The 19,479-nt window shown below is 38.8% G+C and overlaps 1 protein-coding gene across 1 annotated transcript in view; it reads right to left on the bottom strand.

Annotated features, from left to right (window-relative positions):
• The window catches only part of LOC127639219 (transmembrane protein 178B), a 113,112-nt gene that overhangs the window by 2,853 nt on the left and 90,780 nt on the right, over positions 1–19,479 (bottom strand). The window lies entirely within an intron of this gene.

Below are 19,479 nucleotides of genomic sequence, written 5' to 3'. Positions count from 1 at the left end.
GTTTCACACTGTTTATACTTTACCATAGGTTGGTAATCAATCCTGAGTATTCAAGTTTTCAAGCTTTAAAATTGGCATTAACCTTGTTGATGCAGGGTTAAGCTCAGTGTGAAAAGACACAGAGTGCTTCAGTGAGCCCCAGATGTGTTTTTCATGTAAAACTTTTCCTGGGTGAGACTTCAAATATCTTCTAGTGCTGAAAACTAATCAAAAATGAATATAGCTCAGTAAATATAAAGTATCTGAAGTTCATAAATCATGCAATAGTACTGATCCCACACACATGTCCTACTGTGTGTGTATGAGTGTGTGGCCACACTTTGTGTGGCAGGAGTTGACTGTGCTGGCTAGAGGGTAGGTCACAGTATTTGTGTTGGTTTGCTTTTTTAATCTCACAGTTGAGTTCTCACAGTACAGGAGAAGTGGCTGGCCCAAAATGCCAGGTATGGTAGCTTACACCAGACAACAATGAAAGTGTCAGAGTTCAACACCAGGGCAGACACATTTTCAGAATAATTTATTACTTTCAAATAGGGATTAGTTCAAAACTAATTTGATTTTCTTTTCATCACAGAAATATCAAAGCGATCTTTATGAAACTACAATTCATCGTTCCTGTCACAAAGCTGTGGGAAAATTTCAATAGATTCATGCGTTTGTTATTATTTAAATAGAAAGTGTCAAATTTCATAATACCTGTCTGTAGTGCCTCCTAGTCTTGTACAATTTTGCATGAATAGTTGTTTTGCTTGTTTCATAGACACCTACTATCTAAAACCTTGTGATGAATGTCAATTACTCATACTTAAAAGGGTTGATATAACCGTTTTACTTTGTAGTCCTATGAGAGAATGTGTTTATGACTCTTCAGATATCTTTTACTGCAATATTACTGCAATAAATGAACATTTTCATTGGCAAAATACTAGGGAATCCTGGACCAAATTATAAATTACCAGGCAAAGGTTTGAAGGTACCTGACTGAATTTGTTTCTCATGGTCTTAAAAAAAGTTATTGTTAATTTGAGCGACCGTTCTTTGGTTTTGTTTAAGTTCTCATTCGCTGGTTTGTTCCATGGATCAATCTTTGGTTTGTTTGTGTGATCGTTCTTGGATTTGTTTGAGGGATTGTTCTTTGGTTTGTTCAAACAATAATTCTAGGCTCATTCAAGCTATTTGTTCAAGCAACAGTTACAGTAAGTTAGTTTGAGAGATCGTTGGTTGGTTGGTTTGCTCAAGTGACCATTAGTTTGAGTGATAATCCTTTGGTTTGTTCGAGCGATCATTTTGTTTGAGCAATTGTTCGAGTGATCATTCATTTGAGTGTTGGTTAGTTTAAGTGATCCTTCATCCATTCGAGCAATCGTTTTTTCATTCAAGCGCTCCAGCATGCGAGCGTTCAAGCATTCTTTTTTTTTAGATCATAAGATTTTGATAATATGCGAAACAAATTCTATTTTTATTATAAGCTTTTGCTCAATTATTTGTTGTTCAAGGTCTGTGTTTAATGGATTTTAACTGAATAGTGTAGGAAAGCAGCCCACAAGTGCCCAGCAAACATGAGAAATCCATCAATACTCTTTTAAAAACCCTTCCAGGTGGCTCCTCTTGTAGTTTATTAAGAGTAGCAGAGCTGTAATATAGGCAAAGCATGGTGTTGACTGTTTTGATCCATAATTCCCATACCTTCATTTGTTATTTCATATTTTGATGACTTCACTATTATTCTAAAATGTGGAAAAGAGTAACAATAAAGAATTAATAATCATCTTCAATAGAGAAGATGATAAAGTCATCTACAGTCCAAATTGGACATATTGTGTGGCTGAACAACAAAAGAGAAAAGGCATTACTTCTGACCACATACAAGAGTGTTACTCAAAGACTGCGTCAGGCTACAAACACTTCAACACACATTTCAGGGAGCAATTACTCTGGAACAGCCTTATTTTAGTTTCTTGTGGCAAAACCCACATAGTATTAATTACATAATAATATTGCCTCTGTTTTTGTGGAAACTGATTTGCGTCATCTAGTGCGTAAGCAACTATATGGGTTCTGAATCAATAGGTAAGTACCAGCATGTAAATTGCAATAGATTATGCAGGGATTACATCCAAAGCAGGCATCATGCATCTTGAGAAATGAGAAAGAGGAACCGCTGGTGCCTTCCATTCTCAGCTATGTGCAAATTATGGAACACCATTTGTTACATGTATGACAGAGTTTGACTCATGTTGAGTGAAACATTTAAAGGCTGTTTCGCCTGTAGAGAATAGCCCTCCCGTGTGCTTTCCCTGGAGTCTATCTGGCATTAGTTGTGTGGAAGTTTTGGAAAGGTTCTGAAGCAATCTGCAGTCTGATACTGAACAAAACTGTCAGAATCTTTTGAAATCTGTTAATTGTGTTTTAAAGACAAAAGGAGGAAGAGGCTACAAGAGTATAAAATACTAGACAGTCAGCTAGTATTCTGGAAACAGGCCTCAAAACGTTTGTGTAGTTGGCCTCTAATGTGTGTGATAATCTTGTCATTTCTTGTATATCCGTGTTTCTTAACCTGCTGGGCTTACAGATGTGTCAAGATCTGCCAGTTCTTTGTTTCCCTTGTTCCTTTGTGTGCTGAATTGCTCTACTGCAAGCGAATTTGTGCTTTGAAAATGAAAAGGAAAATGGACTGTACTCAAACTTGTGGATTCTCAGCATCCACCAACTACAATGTGGGATTTTTCAAATTCAGAGTTTCTTGAATATGCCATTGTAACGCAGTTCAATGGAAAGGAGGAGGCAAGAACCGGCTTGTCAATATAAATAATATTTGAATGCTTAACTTAAACAAAAGACAAACACACACACATGACGAACATGTCCGTAAACTATCTCTCTCTCCCGCACCATCCTCCGCAGTCGGCCTTTATCCCTCTCGGAGGCTTGATTAGCCTGATAAGGGACTGTGTATGTAGAATCACGACCCAGCCCCGCCCTCCGCCCTGCCACAGCCATGAATGCTCAAAATAATGGACTGCTCCCTCAGGGTTGGACCTGACATCATCACACTTCCTCAAAATGAAACCGACTGTAGTTTAGTCAATGACTCAGAGCTAGTGCTGATCCATATGATCAACTCCTGTTTTTAGGGGTGAATAATATAAGGATATGCTCAAGATTACTTTGGACAAACTAAATCGACAAAATATCTTTTTAAAGTCAACATGAAATGGAATTCACATCCCTTTTACATCCATATTGCAACATACATCCGAGTGAAACAGTGAGGTTCTTCCCTTTTCTCCCCAATTTGGTATACCCAATTCTTAATGCACTCCAAGTCCTCCTGGTGGCATAGTGACTTGCCTCAATCCAGGTGACGGAAGATGAATTTCAGTTGCCTCCATGCCTGAGACCAGAGACCGGAGACCGGAGACATAGAGCGGAGACATAATGCTATTCTCCATGGCATCCCCGCACAACTCACCACACCCCCCCCCCACCGAGAGCAAGGACCACATTATAGCAACCATGAGGAGGTTACCCCATGTGATTCTACCCTCCCTATTAACTGGGCCAATTTGGTTGCTTAGGAGGTCTGACTGAAGTCACTCAGCACACCCTGGATTCAAACTCGCAACTCCAAGTTTGGTAGTCAGCGTCTTTACTCACTGAGCTACCCTGGCCCCCACAGGGCAGGATTTTATCCATCTAGACTAAAGGGATTAAATAAGGCCTTGTGGAAGCTGAAAAGGTAAAGCGTTTCAGAGCAATTTATTACATTTTGGTAAAAGATTTTTTTATTCCAAACATTTTTTGTCTTTGGAATAAAGTACATGATGAATCGAGCATATTAATATAAGGAACATGTAATAAGAAAGTAAATAGTTCATTTTGATTTCTTATTGACCTAATTTATGTTCCAAATATGGCAGAGATAAGGAAAGTCCTTTTTAAGCACATTATAATTTTTTTCCCTTCCCAGTTTGAGCTCTTTTAGCAGCAGAGTTTCTTGTTCAAATTTGTAGACAATTCCCTAAATGATCACAGACCTCATGCTTATTTGTAAATCCATTTCAACATCCGCATCAGGCCCCAGCGCTGTCTGTAAACATCCTCTGATAAATCACATTACTCTTTCATTTTAAGGGTTTTTAATCCATGTAATAAAACTATGTTTAGTCTCATCCATTACCTAATGCATAGTCGGTTTGCCATCTTAGACTAATGTGAAACATGATTGATTATAGAATCTTCATGATGGATAACATCATGTATGAATTGGAAATTACATTGTATTGTAATCAAATTGGGATTATACAGCTCTGGTATATGAACTAAGAAAGGGTCAATATAGTCGACCAGAGGACCAGTCCAACCACTGACAAGTTGATTAGTGAGGTTGACTATATTATCTACAATTGTTTTTTTTTTTTGTTTTTGTTCTTTCATATAAAGATATGCCAAAATAATTAATTCCATTGGAATTAATGGTACCTGAAGGCTCACCTTATGAATAACAGGTAGAGGAGAAATGACCATGTGTTGAGACCTGACAGGTAATTAATGGTTGCATCTGCTTGGGAAAACGAAGTGTGTTTACAAGCACACCGACACACCAATAACAATCATCCAACCACGGAAGAAAATCGCATTTATATGAGATTTGAAATCATCAGTTTATTCTCTGCTTTTGATTTAAAAACAAAACAGCCATTGGCACAGCACTTGTGTACTTTGGATAAGCCTGTAAAAATGGCAGTAAAGGTGTTTACATGCAACATCTTACAAGCAAAAATCTACCTATGTCGAGTGGTTTGTACTTAAACAGTGTTCTTTTATGAGGGTGAGGTCATAAACAGTTTTAGACATTTACATTACCAAACACTTAGTCAGCTTGTTAACCATAACCGCTTTAAGAATGTGCATGTGAACATGCTCGTTGGCAAATCCAGTGATAATTTTATTTTTTAAAAAGTGTTCAAAGATTTTTAGGTTAGTGAAATTAAATCTTTTAAAGGTTTTCTAAGTTGTGTTTGAGGCACATAGTAGCAAGTAAACTAGATATCCACAAGCAGAACTGTGTATCTTGCTTTGTTTTCTCAGTGAAGTCTATGATAAATGGTCTTCATTTATTCGTTTTTTTTGGCCTCAAAAGTCTTGGCTAAGTGAGACTTCTAACCAATAGGCTTGAGGATCCAAACAGATCAACACTCCCCTCGGCTACCACAATAAAGAGCCAATTCAACAAACCTGCTTGGAAAATCTGCTCCCCTTCACAAAGGTGTCCTTTGACAATATGTTAACAAAATGCAAATGTTTGGCTAAAAAAAGGTTGTGTATTGTCTTAGCCAAGCTAGCCAGTGGCCCATGCCACTATCCCATTCAGATGATGTCAAACATGTATCAAGTCATATGGCAGCATTGTTTACAGGCAATAGAATCAGAGGGGGAAACAAGACTGTTTTCATCACTGACCTTTTCATGATGGTGCTTTGGAGAGTTGCATCATTGTTAGAGGAAGGACTTTGACTGGAAATTAGATGTTTGACAGGGAGAAAATACCAATTTGAATGCTCATGAACAAATTAAATAATACTGGGGAGCGCAGTTTTCATACACTTATCAGCCACAACATTAAAACCACCTGCCTAATATTGTGTAGGCCCCCCTCATGCCGCCAAAACCTTAATTGCTTACTGTCTGTAAGCTGTTAGTGTCTTAACAACCGTTCCACAGGTGCATGTTCATGAATTGTTTATGGTTCATTGAACAATCATGGAAAACAGTGTTTAAACCCTTTACAATAAACTATGAAATGTTATTTGGATTTTTACAAAATTATCTTTAAAATACAGTGTCCTGAAAAAGGGACGTTTCTAGTGGGTGGGGTGTATTTTGGGGCCATAGCTCTTCTGATATCATGAGGTCAATGGCGAATGATCAGATTCCAATCGCTGCCATCTCACTTGATGCAGAAAAGGCGTTTGATATGGTAGAATGGGATTATCTTTTTAAGGTTTTGGAAATATATGGGTTATAGATATACTTTTATTGAATGGATTAAGTTACTTTATAGACACCCGGTAGCTGTGGTGCAAACAAATGGATTAATTTCAGATTATTTTACTCTGGATAGGGGCACCCGGCAGGGTTGCCCTCTTTCCCCATTATTATTATATCTTGCCCTGGAACCAGTAGCAGCCATGATCCAGGGGTGATGGCAGGAGGGGTGGTGAATAAGCTTTTGTTTTACACAGATGATATTTTGTTATTTGTCTCCAACCCCACTAGATCTATGCCTTGCCTCCACAGGATTATTAATTCCTTCTCTAAATTCTCGGGATACAGAGTTAATTGGCCTAAATCTGAAGCTTTGGCTCAGACAGGGTACTACCTAGTAACAGCTTTTCAACCAGTCATCTTCCAGTGGCCCAAACAGGGCATTAAGTATTTGGGCATTTTATTTCCAGCAAATTTGGGTGATTTAGAGTAAATTTTTCGAGCGATGTTGGCAGGTGTGCTTCATTACATTTATCTATGATTGGGAAGGTTAATGTTATAAAAATGAATTGTATTCAAAATTCATATATCTGCTACATTCTCTCCCTGTAGATGTCACCTTCTCTTATTTCAAGCAATATGATAGCATAGCGAAGTCCTTCATTTGGAATGGTAAACATCCCAGATTACATTTCAGTAAGTTGCATAGGCCAATTGACAAAGGTGGGCAAGGCATACCCAAAATTTTGTTTTATTATTATGCATTCGGTCTCAGACATTTGGCTCATTGGTCGCTTCCACCTGAGAGACCCTCAATGGTTTAGTATCGAATAGGAAGTTATTGCCCCTATTTCGCCATTGCAAAGACTTTCTATCAAACTAATCGGAGAAGTCGCACCCTGTTATCTTGCATTTGCACTCTGTGTGGACAAATGTGTCCAGAGTGTTTAATTCTGACATTTATTTAAATGTTGCCTTGAGCATATGGAAGAATCTAAAATGATGTATTAATAAGTCCACTTTCTGCTGGTCGGAGTGGATTGTGAGGGGGGTTACTACACTCAGTGACCTGTATGAGAGTGGAGTGTTGAGATCTTTTGAAAATATGGTTCAACAATTAGGATTCCCAGATCTCAGTTCTTTAGGTATTTACATCTGTGCCACCTGCTCTTTACTATTTTTGGGGGTAGCATACACCCCAGATACTCTGGAAGTGGTGATTACTGCATTTGGAAAAGGCCATGAGGCATCCAGAGTTTTATGGGTCCAGAGGTCCAGAGTTTTATGGGTGACGTATTAGTCACCCATAAATCTCATTTTGCCCCAGACTCTGTATTTTAGGTGATGGGGCGATCATTGATGTAGGAGATAAGAACATTAAGAATTGGATTCTGACCAATGTTATGTTAAGCAGACAGGTCATCCTTAGAGAATGGAAGTCAGCTGAAGCACCCTTGTTTCATGAGTGGTATGGGGAGATGGGCAGGGTAGCGACATTTGAAGATTTTACACATAGAAGGCTAGGCAAAATTGATTTATTCAATAAGAAATGGGGCAGCTATGTAGCCACTTTAGATGGAGATGTGTTGGTTTAAATGTGTGTGTTGTAGCGTTTTTGATTTTGAACTTATACTTTTTATGTTTTTTTATTTAATTAAATTTTTTATATCTATATACATATATATTTTGTACTGTTTATTGTCTGTTTGTGTGTATTGGTCAATTGGCATTTGACCACTGGTGTATCTGTTTCTGTTGGGTGGGGGTTATTTTTTGGATGAAGGGTTGTAAATTTCATAAAGTGATTCCAAATATTCTGTTAATTTAAAAAAAAATTATGTTATATGGAATCAATAAAATTGCTAGTAACAAAAAAGAAATAGCCAAACTCTTCTTTGACTATCTGCACAGCAATATAGCTAATGTATGTCTTGGTGTCCTATCATTCTATGTTATGCTAATAAAAAAAAATAAGTTAAATAAAATTAATATAAGTTTAAGCTTAATATAATAAACTTGGTAAAATAATTTAGCTTTTAGCCACAAGGCTTAGGTTTTGTTTTTCTCTGTTTTAGTACATCATCATTCTTGGCAGGACTTACCCTCATGAATTTACTGGAAATGTATTTCTGAGTCCCAAAAGTGTTTGTATTTTCCAGAAGCTAATAGGTCAAATTGATTCCAAAAGTCTATAAAAGCATGTTGTGTGTTTTTGGTTCAAGTTTTCATTGAAATGAGTCAGCATGTTTCAGGGCTGCATTGTTGTTGCTTCACTCTTCTGGCTTTGAGAATAGACAACTTTTTCTTTGTCATTGTGTTTTCTCTCTATCTGGAATGGCCCCTGAAGGTAACCAAGCTTAATTCCATTACCCAGTGTCAACTGCCACTAGGGAGAAATCAATTGAAAGCTAAAATTAGATTACAGAAGATGGCTAGGAGAAGTTGGGAGAACATCATACTTGTTTGCTGTATGCTCAAGAGGAGCAAGTGTGCAACTGTTTTCAAGGTGACATGTAATCAGTGACTATGTTAGGTATATAAGATTACCATACAGCCGTGGCCAAAAGTATTGGCAGTGAAATACATTGTGTTTTGCTGTTTCAGTATTTGTAGAATATATTTTCACATGTTTCTATGGTATACTGGAAAACAACGACAAGCATTTCATGAGTTTTAAAGGCTTTTATTGGCAAAAACATTCACTATATGCAAAGAGTTAATATTTAGTCAATATTTGGATGAAAAGCAACCCCACACGGAAGGTCTCAGGATGCTTCACTGCTGACCTGACACAGGACTCATGTTCACCTTTTCTTCTCAGATATCCCAAACAGTCAGAAGAAGGATTCATCTGAGAAAATATCTTTGCACCAGTCTTCTGCGGTCCAATCCTTGTACTTCCTGCAGAATTTCAGTCTGTCCTTGAAGTTATTCTTGGAGAAGTGGCTTCTTTGCTGCCCTTCTTGACACCAGGCCATTGTCCAAAAGTCTTCTCCTCACTGTGCATGCAGATGCACTCACACAAACCGGCTGCCAATGTTGAGCAAGCTCTGCACTGGTGGTGACACGATTCCATAGTGGACTCTTCAGGAGGAGATGGTCCTGGTGCTTGCTGGACACTCTGGGACATCCTGAAGTCTTCTTCACTGCAGTTGAACCTCTCTCCTTGAAGTTCTTGATGATCCGGTAATGGTTCTTTCAGGTGCAATATTCTTTGCAGCAATTTCCTTGCATGTGAGGCCATTTTGATGCAAAGCGATGATGGCTGCACATCTTTCTTTAGAGGTAACCATTGCTAACAAAAACACAATGACTGGAAGCATTTCTTCCCTCCTTTTATAGCAATCAGTCTGCTCTTATAATCCAATCAGAATGATAGAGTGATTTCACCTGACTAGTACTCGTTCACACTTTCCCAGGTGCTGCTGATAAGATTAGTGAAATATTTGCTGGTCATTTTGTGCCAGGGCCAAAAAACAGTGAAATTTGGGTTTTTGTGATAAAGTAAATGTTTTTGTCCAATTAAGCTTTTTGCAATTATTTAAAATGCATCTGATCACTCTGCACAATAATCTAGAAACAATGTGAATCAACACCACAACAGCTAAAGCAGAAAACTTTGCAAAACACAATTTATGTCACTGAAAGTCTTTGATTAATAAAGGGTCCAATTTTACAGACCAGAAGGTCAAACTGAACATCCACAAACAAGTAATTCTGTAAAATGATCTCAATCCATATCTCTGCTGTCATAAAGCATGTGGTCAGTGCTTGAATAAGTAGACCAAAAATTCTGTCTAGATGTAAAATGTCCTCTCCGACCTCAAGACTTTAGATTGCTTAAAGGGATAGTAATGAATACTCTTTCATCATTTACAACCTGCATGGCTTGCTTTATTTCTGTGAAACAGAAAAGGTGATGTTATGCACTGATTACCATTCATAGCATGAAAAAAACATTCCGCCTAACATTTCCTATTGCATTCCCTATAAATAAGAAAGCCATATGAGTTTGGAACAACACAAGGGTAAGTAAATGATGACAGAAATTTCATTTTTAGGTGCACTAACCCTTTAAAAAGATAGTATTAAGCAGGAAGCACACATGTAATTAGATGATTCTAGAACCGACTCACCTTGTGAATTAATTCAACCAAACAACATTCCCATTGAAGGGAGTACTGAAAGAGGAGAGTAGGAGAGATGAAAAGAATAGAAATGTTTTTTTAATTAAGTTTCGAGGTTGAGCAGTTTTATGGAGTAGTGCGGATGGCAGGAGACCAATGACAGTCTATCATTCAGACAGCGCTGCATCCCCGTGCATTACATCAATAGAGTGTCGAATTGTGTGATGCCACATGAAGGCAGTGGTAAGTATGTTTTTTGTCCTTTATCAGGATTGCTGACAGGCACTGCACAACAGTAAAGAAGGCGAGAAGACATGTAACTCAGCACTTTTAAAGGCAGACCTTTTGATTTAATTTCCTACGCTTTTGAATAACTCAAGAAAATAAATTTTTCATTTATGTTCTGTGATTTCAACGTGGGTGGAATGTTAATATGATTAAGAATGCTGCTTTGTAAACCATGCAAGGGCATTTTAAAGACCCCATTTAATCACTTGACAAGTGCATTTATATACCGCGTTAGTCTACTTTATATGGTCAAATTGAAGGCGGCCTTGTGGGTCCCAGGCACCCCATACGACTTAAGGGACCCCACACATGAAGTCAACATAATCAAGTCAGTGAAATCAACTGAACAAAAACTAAAACAAAACAAGACTGGGATCTTATTTTGTTCCAATATATACACTGGTATAGAGTTTAAATGTTATGAAAAATAAATAAAAAAAAGATTACAAAAATATTTTCATTTATTCCAGAAGCAACTAGCCTGACGTAACATCACAGCTATGATTCATTATTTGCTACTTTGCCATTTGGTTCCAGGTTGTATTAGGGGGAAGGACTTTCTCGTTGTTCATTAATATGGGACTTTTAAAAGTTGTTATTGGACTTTAAAAGTTGTTATTGGAAAAAGTACACTAGAATAAAGATGTCTTAAAATCTACTAAACATGGACCAAAAGCCAAAAGCTCTGATTTCATAGTGTTTTAAAAAGCAACATCTTGATCATCAAATTTTTACTCCTGTCACATACATTAGAATATAATTTCAAAGCACTGTGAACCAGTGAATAAACATACTCTATATATAATCAGCAGAATGGCACAGCTATTGAAAATGCTGAGTGCAACAGAGAAGTCTCTGCCAGCTGTCAATCATTGCATCTGTCTCTCCATGCCGTCATCACAAACCAAACAGCAGGGGACAGAACAGGCAGAGGGGCTGCTATTTGATGTGACAGGTGCTTGACATTGTTTATGTACATATAAAAGCTATTCTGCACTCTCGTTTGCAAGGGTACGTGCAGAGACACGCTCGCAACCACAAACGTGTTTACCGCTAGGGGCTTAAAGCAAATGCATCCTGGTCAGTCACCTCTCCTCCTCTTTACTGCCACTCATTCCTGTTTGTCTACTGTGGCGACAGACGACAGCTGCAACCCCTTTTGTCTTGTGTTGGGATTATGGGACGACACATTTACATGCTGCTGTCAACTGGTCTGACGCATTAGCACCCGCACATAGCAGTGGATTTGCTTAGTGAGCATCAGGCTAAGCTGTGAGAAAATGATAGACGGGGAATGCTGGCAACAGAGATTGCTAAAAATCTGCTAAATTGATTATTTTTTAATAAATCTTTGGATTGTCATCGGGATCACTCCTGTGTCATTCTGTAACTTTCAAAAAATGAATATGCTTGTGTTTTAAACACATTGTGTTTCCTCCTCCAGGAAGTGACATCATTTTTGGTGGGAAAACAACAGCACAGACATCAGCAAGTATTAGCAATGGGTTCTATATTGTTTTAAGGTATTAATTGGTTTGTCTCACGCTAAATCATTACATTCTGATTAAAAAAAGATTACATCAATCTGTCTGATAATTATAATGAAACATTTTAAAAAGTTTGGTTAGCAAAATATCTGTCACGAACCCCGCTCCCTCGCTCCGCCCCCTCGAGCTTCCACGCTCGTTCCGCCCCCTCGAGCTCGCACACTCGTTTTGCTCCCTCGAGCTTCCATGCTCGTTTTGCTCCTACGAGCACTTATGCTCGTACACTATCTCCCCTCGGGCTCACATGCCCACTTCTATCGCCAGAACATTATGTACACCTGCACTCGCGTCATCTGCACTCCTGTTCATTGTATACACCTGCACTCGTCCCTATCACCTGGCATTGTTTACACCTGCACTCGTCTCTTAAATATCACAGCACATTCGTCTCCCGCAGGTTGGTTATTGTATTTAGTTTCCCGTGTCCTTGCCCCCCGCTAGTCTCGTCTAGTTTAGCACTCCTCTTGTCTTCCTCTTAGCTTGCCAGCTCCCCTTGTTCCCCTGTCTTTTGCTCCCACTAGTCTCGTCATTCTCATCTTGATTCCCCGGCTTTTGACCCTACGCTCCCCTCGACAACTCTCAGTTGGATTTGCCCTTTTTGTACTGTTGCACGCTTTGTATTTAATAAAGCTGTTTGTATCCGACATTGTGACTGTCTCTTCTTGTGCGGGTAACAATATCAAAATTACCAAGTTGACACCCTCATGTTTTCACATGTTTTTCATATTTCTATCAGCCAATCCCTCAATTAGCAGTGGATATCTTTAGCTATTTACTATCATCCTGTTAGATTTCATTAAATCTTACATCCAAAATGTTCGAGTTTGACCATCAGAGCACATTTTTGAAATTTTGGTAAGAATAAATTTTTTTATAGAATTTTTACAATATAGCAAGTCTTATAGAAACACCTTACTATACCTACATTTTTGCAAAATAATTTTTGTCATACTTTTCACAGCAATTTCCTTGTGAAATAAACACGAGTTGCTACAACAACAATTACTTTTTTACTTGCACACAAATCAAGTAAAACGGCAGATAATCGGTTTGTTAATACTTACAGTATTTTTAGCCCTGTTCCTCACTCAACACTATCTTATGATATAGTCCATGAATTGTAAGGCAGTATATTTTAACATCTCCAATGCATAACCAACTATAATTATGATCTTATTATTACATTGTCTTAAACTGATAGAGCTTTGCACATGCATGCTCTTCCGGACTAGTATCGTGGCCCTGTGCATCTCAAGTCGACACGTGAGCCAAAGTGTCATAGAAGCACCACAAAATAATTTGGTAGAATAGGCCTATATTTGAATATATAAAATGTTATACATATACTGTGTTTAGATACATATGATGAGGACTTGACTTCCGTTAAACCCTTTGGCCGTTCCTTCCACAGCACATCTAGTAAAGTCAAAGAGAAAAGGCTCAATTAATTGGTTTACAGTCATGATGTATGACAGAAAATTCAGCACTCCCCATCTGTGATATTTCTTTATGCCCTCATGAACACAAGAATAAGACTAAGCACCATGCTTAGATTAAAATCCTATTGTTGGCATTTAGATCATGCAAAATCTTTATTTACTTGTATGCATTGTGGCTTTGCATCATTTGGTTTAGCAAATTTGTTGCTATTGACTATGCATCTGTATTAACTAATCGTTTTAAAATAATTGTTAAACTGTGACATCTTAATTCTTAACCTGTATCCGAATATCTCGATTCAAAATGCTTAGAAACAATGCCAAGCTCAAGGAACTCAGTAGATACAATTTATATGTCATTCAGGCAAATGGCAGATGAACACACACAAACGCACACACACTCCTTAATTGAGGTGAAATCTCAGAGGAGGTTCGGCCCTGTGGTGTGTTTCGATGTCTGTTAGCATCTGCATTGTGCAGTCTGGCTCTGTAGACATCACAGCACAGCTTTAAAGTAGGCTGGCTAAAAGGATGGCCAAAGGATAGCCAAAGCCCACACGACAGAAAGACATAAATGCAGAGAGCCAGGACTGGGAGGGAGGCGAAATCAGAGAAACAGAGCAGCTTCTACATCTAAGCTCTCACTTGACCAATTGAGGTAACTTGGTTTAGAGCTGTACATTTTTGCATGCACAGCTGGCAGATGGCGCGTCGTCTTCTCTTGTTTGGTTGTTTATGAAGAAAACTGAAAGTCAATTGAAACTGAAAATGTTAGTGCTCAGAGGTTGCTCTTTCATAGGAGTCTCCAAGGGGAAGCTAGTCATGTGTACAGCACTGCCAAAAAGTTGCAAAAATAAAGTATAAAGTGAGCTTACAGTCTCCTGAATTACAGGTTAGCCTTTTGATTAAGAGACGACCACTGTTTTCACCCCATTCAAATACCTCTCGACTATACATTTCTACTGTCTGAATCATTTTCCCATGCACACTTGACTCGTAGGACCTTTAGTCCCCTTTCAAAAGACCTGAGCATACATTGGAGTCCTTTCTGTTCTGTTTTATTAACTGATTATGCATCTTATATGGGTTAAGACCAGGAGGACAAAGTAATTACACCTTAAGTTTGTAAAACAGGTTAAGGCAGCCAAAGTCAAGGAACACGTTCCTCCCAGCTGTCCTATATGATTGCAGTCTAGATATTTGACTTTAAGGCAAGTGAGTGGTTTTACATCTAACAACTGACATCCTTTTATAATGCTGTGTTTACTACATATTTGAAGATCAATTAAAAGTGCTAATGTATGTTAGTGAACACAAATATAATTTTATGAAGTAGGGTGTAGATATAATGGCCTGAAAGGAGTATTTCGAGTTAAATTCAAGTTCAGTTCATTCAATTTTTGTGCTGAACTAACATCTCTTTTTGTGTTCAACTTAAGTAAGTAATTGTGGCAGCAGGTGCAAAGTGGAAAGGGTGCTTACACCTGAGCTAAATTATGTCTAACGCCTGTCTCTAATTCCAGTGAGCTTGGGGAGAGCGGCATATAAATGGCCACGCCACCGCCAGAGAGAGAGAGAATGAAGAGGGCTCTTCCGCCCTCGGGTATGCTGCCATATGGTCCTCCGCAAGCTGGACAGCTTCCTCCAGTGATGCCGGGCGGTGGCACTGGACCCACTCCGCCATTCCCTTTGGCAGATGAAGGATTAGCTGCTCCAGTACCACCTGATCGACTACTCCCACGACATCGCGGTTCCCCACCAGCAACCATTCCCGGCACGCATCTTGGAGCTGTTGGGAGAAGGCAAACGGGCGGTCGAACGTCCCCAGATTCAGGGACCGGAAGAGCTGCCGGTAATGCTTCAGATTCTGACCCACCTGCTGTAGGATGGCCTTTTTCAGGTTGGAATAGGCCAGGAGGTTAGCTGCCGGTAGTTGTTGAGCAGCAAGCTGGGCTTCCCCGGAAAGAGCGGAAGGAGCCGGGCCGCCTACTGGTCCAGCTCCAGATCTCAGCGGTCTGCTTGAACAGATCGAGGAAAGCCTCCGCGTCATCTTCTTCCCCCATCTTCAGGAGCGAGGGAGGGGGCAGGGGACTGTGGTTGTCCGGGGTCGTGGCTCTTACCTGGCCGAGAAGGCTCTGGATCGCATGTCGGTCCTCTGCTTGAGCTTGCATGATCTCAAAGAATCGTCGATCCTGGTCCTGGCACAGCTCAAGCAGGGATTGTTGGTGGCTCTGATGTAGGCCGGCGAGGAACTGGAGGGCCTCGGCCAACTGGGAGGACACCATGGGGTGTACTTCCAGGTTCTGTGTTTCGGCACCAGTGTAAGAACTCCAAGTTCAGAGATGGAAGGGAGAAGACGGAGAGCAATGATGCAGTCAAGTAAGGCTCTTTATTTCTCTGCCTTCAACACTCTGCATGCACTCTTCTCAGAGCTTTTCTCAGTTCAATCAGATCAGTGTCACACAAATTTTGTCAACATAAACTTCTCTGAGACTTCAGCTTCACAGTATGTATAAACTTCAATATTAACTCTTCAGCTTCACGATAAACATTTAATAAGACACGCCAGTCACTGGTCACTCTTGTCGTTTTCTCTCTCTCTCTCTCTCTCTCTCTCTCTCTCTCTCTCTCTCTCTCTCTCTCTCTCTGGTGGTGGTGGCGGTGGCGTGGCCGTTTATTTGCCGCTTTCCACATGCTCACTGGAATTAGAGACAGGTGTTAGACATAATTTAGCTCAGGTGTAAGTGCCTTTACTGCTTTCTCTCTCTCTCCGGATGGACGCTTGACCACGCCCCCGCTGCCACAGTCATACAGGTTTGGAACAACATAACGGTGAGTAAATAATGACAATTTTCATTTTTGGGCAAATTATCCCTTTAAGTTGTATTTAACCTATAATATCCCTTGAATTTCACTAGTGGGATTTTTCAGACACCATGACCATTGTACTTCTCAGTTCATTTTCCTCTTCCCACACAATCACTCATCTGTGCCTTGCATTCCTGCATTATTTATTCTCTTAAATTTCCAATGCCTTATGTTACCATATTTGCCTCAGGCTAATGTCACATGTCAATGCAACACCAAATTGGCTAAACCAAACATTCAGCAAGCAGTTCAAGGAGCTGGGTGCTGCTGTTATGCTTGTTGCTGATGCTGAGAGGGACTAAGGGAAGAGTGACGGGGGCAGTGTCACTCCACTTGTCACATGTCATAACAGAAGTGAGAGATGCTGACATCGGTGCAAATGATTTGTCACCAGTTGCACAGGTGTGAAAGCCCACCAATGTCCCATGACAGGCCCTGTGTGACAGAACGTGTCTCAGCCCTGTAGCTGAAAAACTTGATGTTCTTCAGAACGATACTGGGTCAGGTTTGTGGCATCTTCCGTCTTTTATAAAGCTCAGGGCCACAGAGCAAAATCCCTTTAGCCTCAAGAGATATACTCCAAAGTTTTATTGTAAATCTGTTATATTAATGAGGAAAATAAATTATGGCCACATCCACACTAAGTTTTTTGTTTTAAAACCACATTGATTTTGATACATTCATACCTCTCAACCACACTGGAACAGCATTTCCCTACCCCGAAACTGAATACTTTTGAAAACACTCTCCATAACTTCATATTTGAAACAATGACATAATGAAACTGAAAAATTAGTGTTGATGCTGTACAACCAACATTTCATATTACTGAATGAGTAATTTTGTATCACTTTAACGGTACATATCCTGGACTGGCATAGTTATGTTTGCTGTAAAATATTTTGATATTCCCTAAACATGTAGCATTGGCTTTAGTAATGGCTTTTTAATATATCATGTAATGATTTAAAAACTCTCCAAATAATAGAAAAATAATCAAATGAGAAAAAGTTTTATTGTATTTGTAACTTGAATATTTTTTTTCTTTTAGTTTATGTCCATCACAAATGAGTAAGTCTTGCTTCAGTGCAAGAATGGCTTCACATGAAGTAACACTTGAGTTAAAAACAAAAGACTCAAAACACTTAATACACTAAATGCAGCTCATCCAACCAGATTTAAAGTTGTTTTAAAATATCAAATATTTGAACACCTGGAACTGCATGTCAGTTGAATTATATATACAAAAAAATGCAGCAAGTTGCAACATTGCTTGGCAATCTACAATTACACCGTGTTAATGCTTCGCACTTTAAAACTAAGTCACTCTCATCATAATCAATGAAGTTGCGATTCAGTTTGCAGAGTAGACAAAAAATCTGACAGCAAAGCATTAAACTATTAATGAAATAGTATACAATAATTTCTTCCAATAATGACTTGAGGGTCTTTGGGTCTATGCAGTCTTTGGGAGTAAAGTAAAGATTTATGTTAGGCAAACAGCTGCCAATAAGTTATGCAAAAACAACCATATTCTACCTTCATCTTGCCTGCAACACCTGTACATAAGTCTTACCAAAGGAAGTTAGTTGGTATTTTTGAAATAAATAAATAAACCCTTAAGCCGAAACATAGCTCCACATTTTATCAATATGAGAAAAGAAGCATCCAAAACACTTTTTCCTGCTGTATCTGTTCTTTGTGGTGACCTTGGGTGTTCTAGACTGTTCCTCGACTGCGTGCACTGAGCTGATAAGACGCCAACTGCTGATGCTTGTTCCTCCAAACACCAGCCAGAAGCTCCAGCAGAGTGGCACACACAATATTTCCATCTCAGAGATGAAAAAATGCGAGAGATGATGAAGCTATAAGAATTCTCAACAAGATGCCGGTGGAAGCCAGACAGCCGTGTCCAGCTCAAATGACTTTGTTTGGTGTCTTGCTGTTTTAACGAGGAAACCTTCTTATCTTTGGCTCACTACAGTGACTTTATGCTGACAAACAATCTCTATCAGAACATAAAGCAATACAGTACATGACCAAAAGTACGTGGACACCCAGCCTGATCTCATTATTATATGTAGATATTTGAATGTTAATAATTGTAGTATTTAAACATTCATTTGTTTACGTTTAGCTAGATGCTAAAATGTAAACTATTTATGTTTTGAAAGCATCTAAAACAAAAGAAATTGTGTATTTACAGCTGTAAATCCATTACAAATATATATATATATATATATATATATATATATATATATATATATATATATGAATACATGAATCCCCATATTTGTATAAATTATTATATACTGAAACTAAATAAATAAATACATTTATATATATTTATTTTTAATACTAAGATCCCTTACGTCCCTTTACAACCATATAAAAAGATATAACAGTCAGAGTAATGTACAGTGACTAATTTGTTACAATATATTAATTTATATATATTTTACAGCCACTAATCCCAACATATCCCAAACCATAACCATTTCTAAACCATATAAAAATGTCCAAAAAAAAGAAATGCAAAAATCCAGTACAAAAATGTCTTAAGGACAATGTGCTGCATCCGATGTGCTCTCTGATGGCACACAATAGCTTTGTTTGAGGTAGAGAGTGGAATTTAAGTTATTAATTGCTGGAAATCTTCTTCTCATTCATTCACGCTGTGCAAGCGCTGTTTCATTCAAGCCAAAACATGATGCACCACGAAATGTTGCAATTAGTGAGGAGACACCTGAGAGCCAATGAGCATTGGAAATCGCTGCCATAAAACCAATGCAGGTTGATGGTCACTGCAGCGCTACGGCAGATGGAGATCGACCTATCCTCACTCACATATCTCTCTAACTCTCACACACACACACACATACAGCCATGGCTAAAAGTGTTGGCAGTGACATAAATTTTGTGATTTGCAAAGTTTGCTGCTTCAGTATTTGTAGATTATTTTTTCACATGTATCTATGGTATACTGGAAAACAATGATAAGCATTTCATGAGTTTTAAAGGCTTTTATTGGCAAAAACATTCAATATATCCAAAGAGTCAATATTTACAGTGTTGACCCTTGTTCTTCATAACCTCTGCAATTCGCTCTGGCATGCTGGAGTTGATCACAATTTGTGGGCTTCTGCTTGTCCCCTCACCTTTTGAGGATTGACCACAGGTTCTCTATGGGATTAAGATCCGGGGAGTTGCCTGGCCACGGAT

This window comes from Xyrauchen texanus, chromosome 47 (genome assembly GCF_025860055.1).
Source record: "Xyrauchen texanus isolate HMW12.3.18 chromosome 47, RBS_HiC_50CHRs, whole genome shotgun sequence".
In the NCBI taxonomy this organism is placed as follows: domain Eukaryota; kingdom Metazoa; phylum Chordata; class Actinopteri; order Cypriniformes; family Catostomidae; genus Xyrauchen; species Xyrauchen texanus.
Note: the sequence above shows the minus strand (reverse complement) of the source record. Positions and strands in the feature narration are given on the sequence as shown.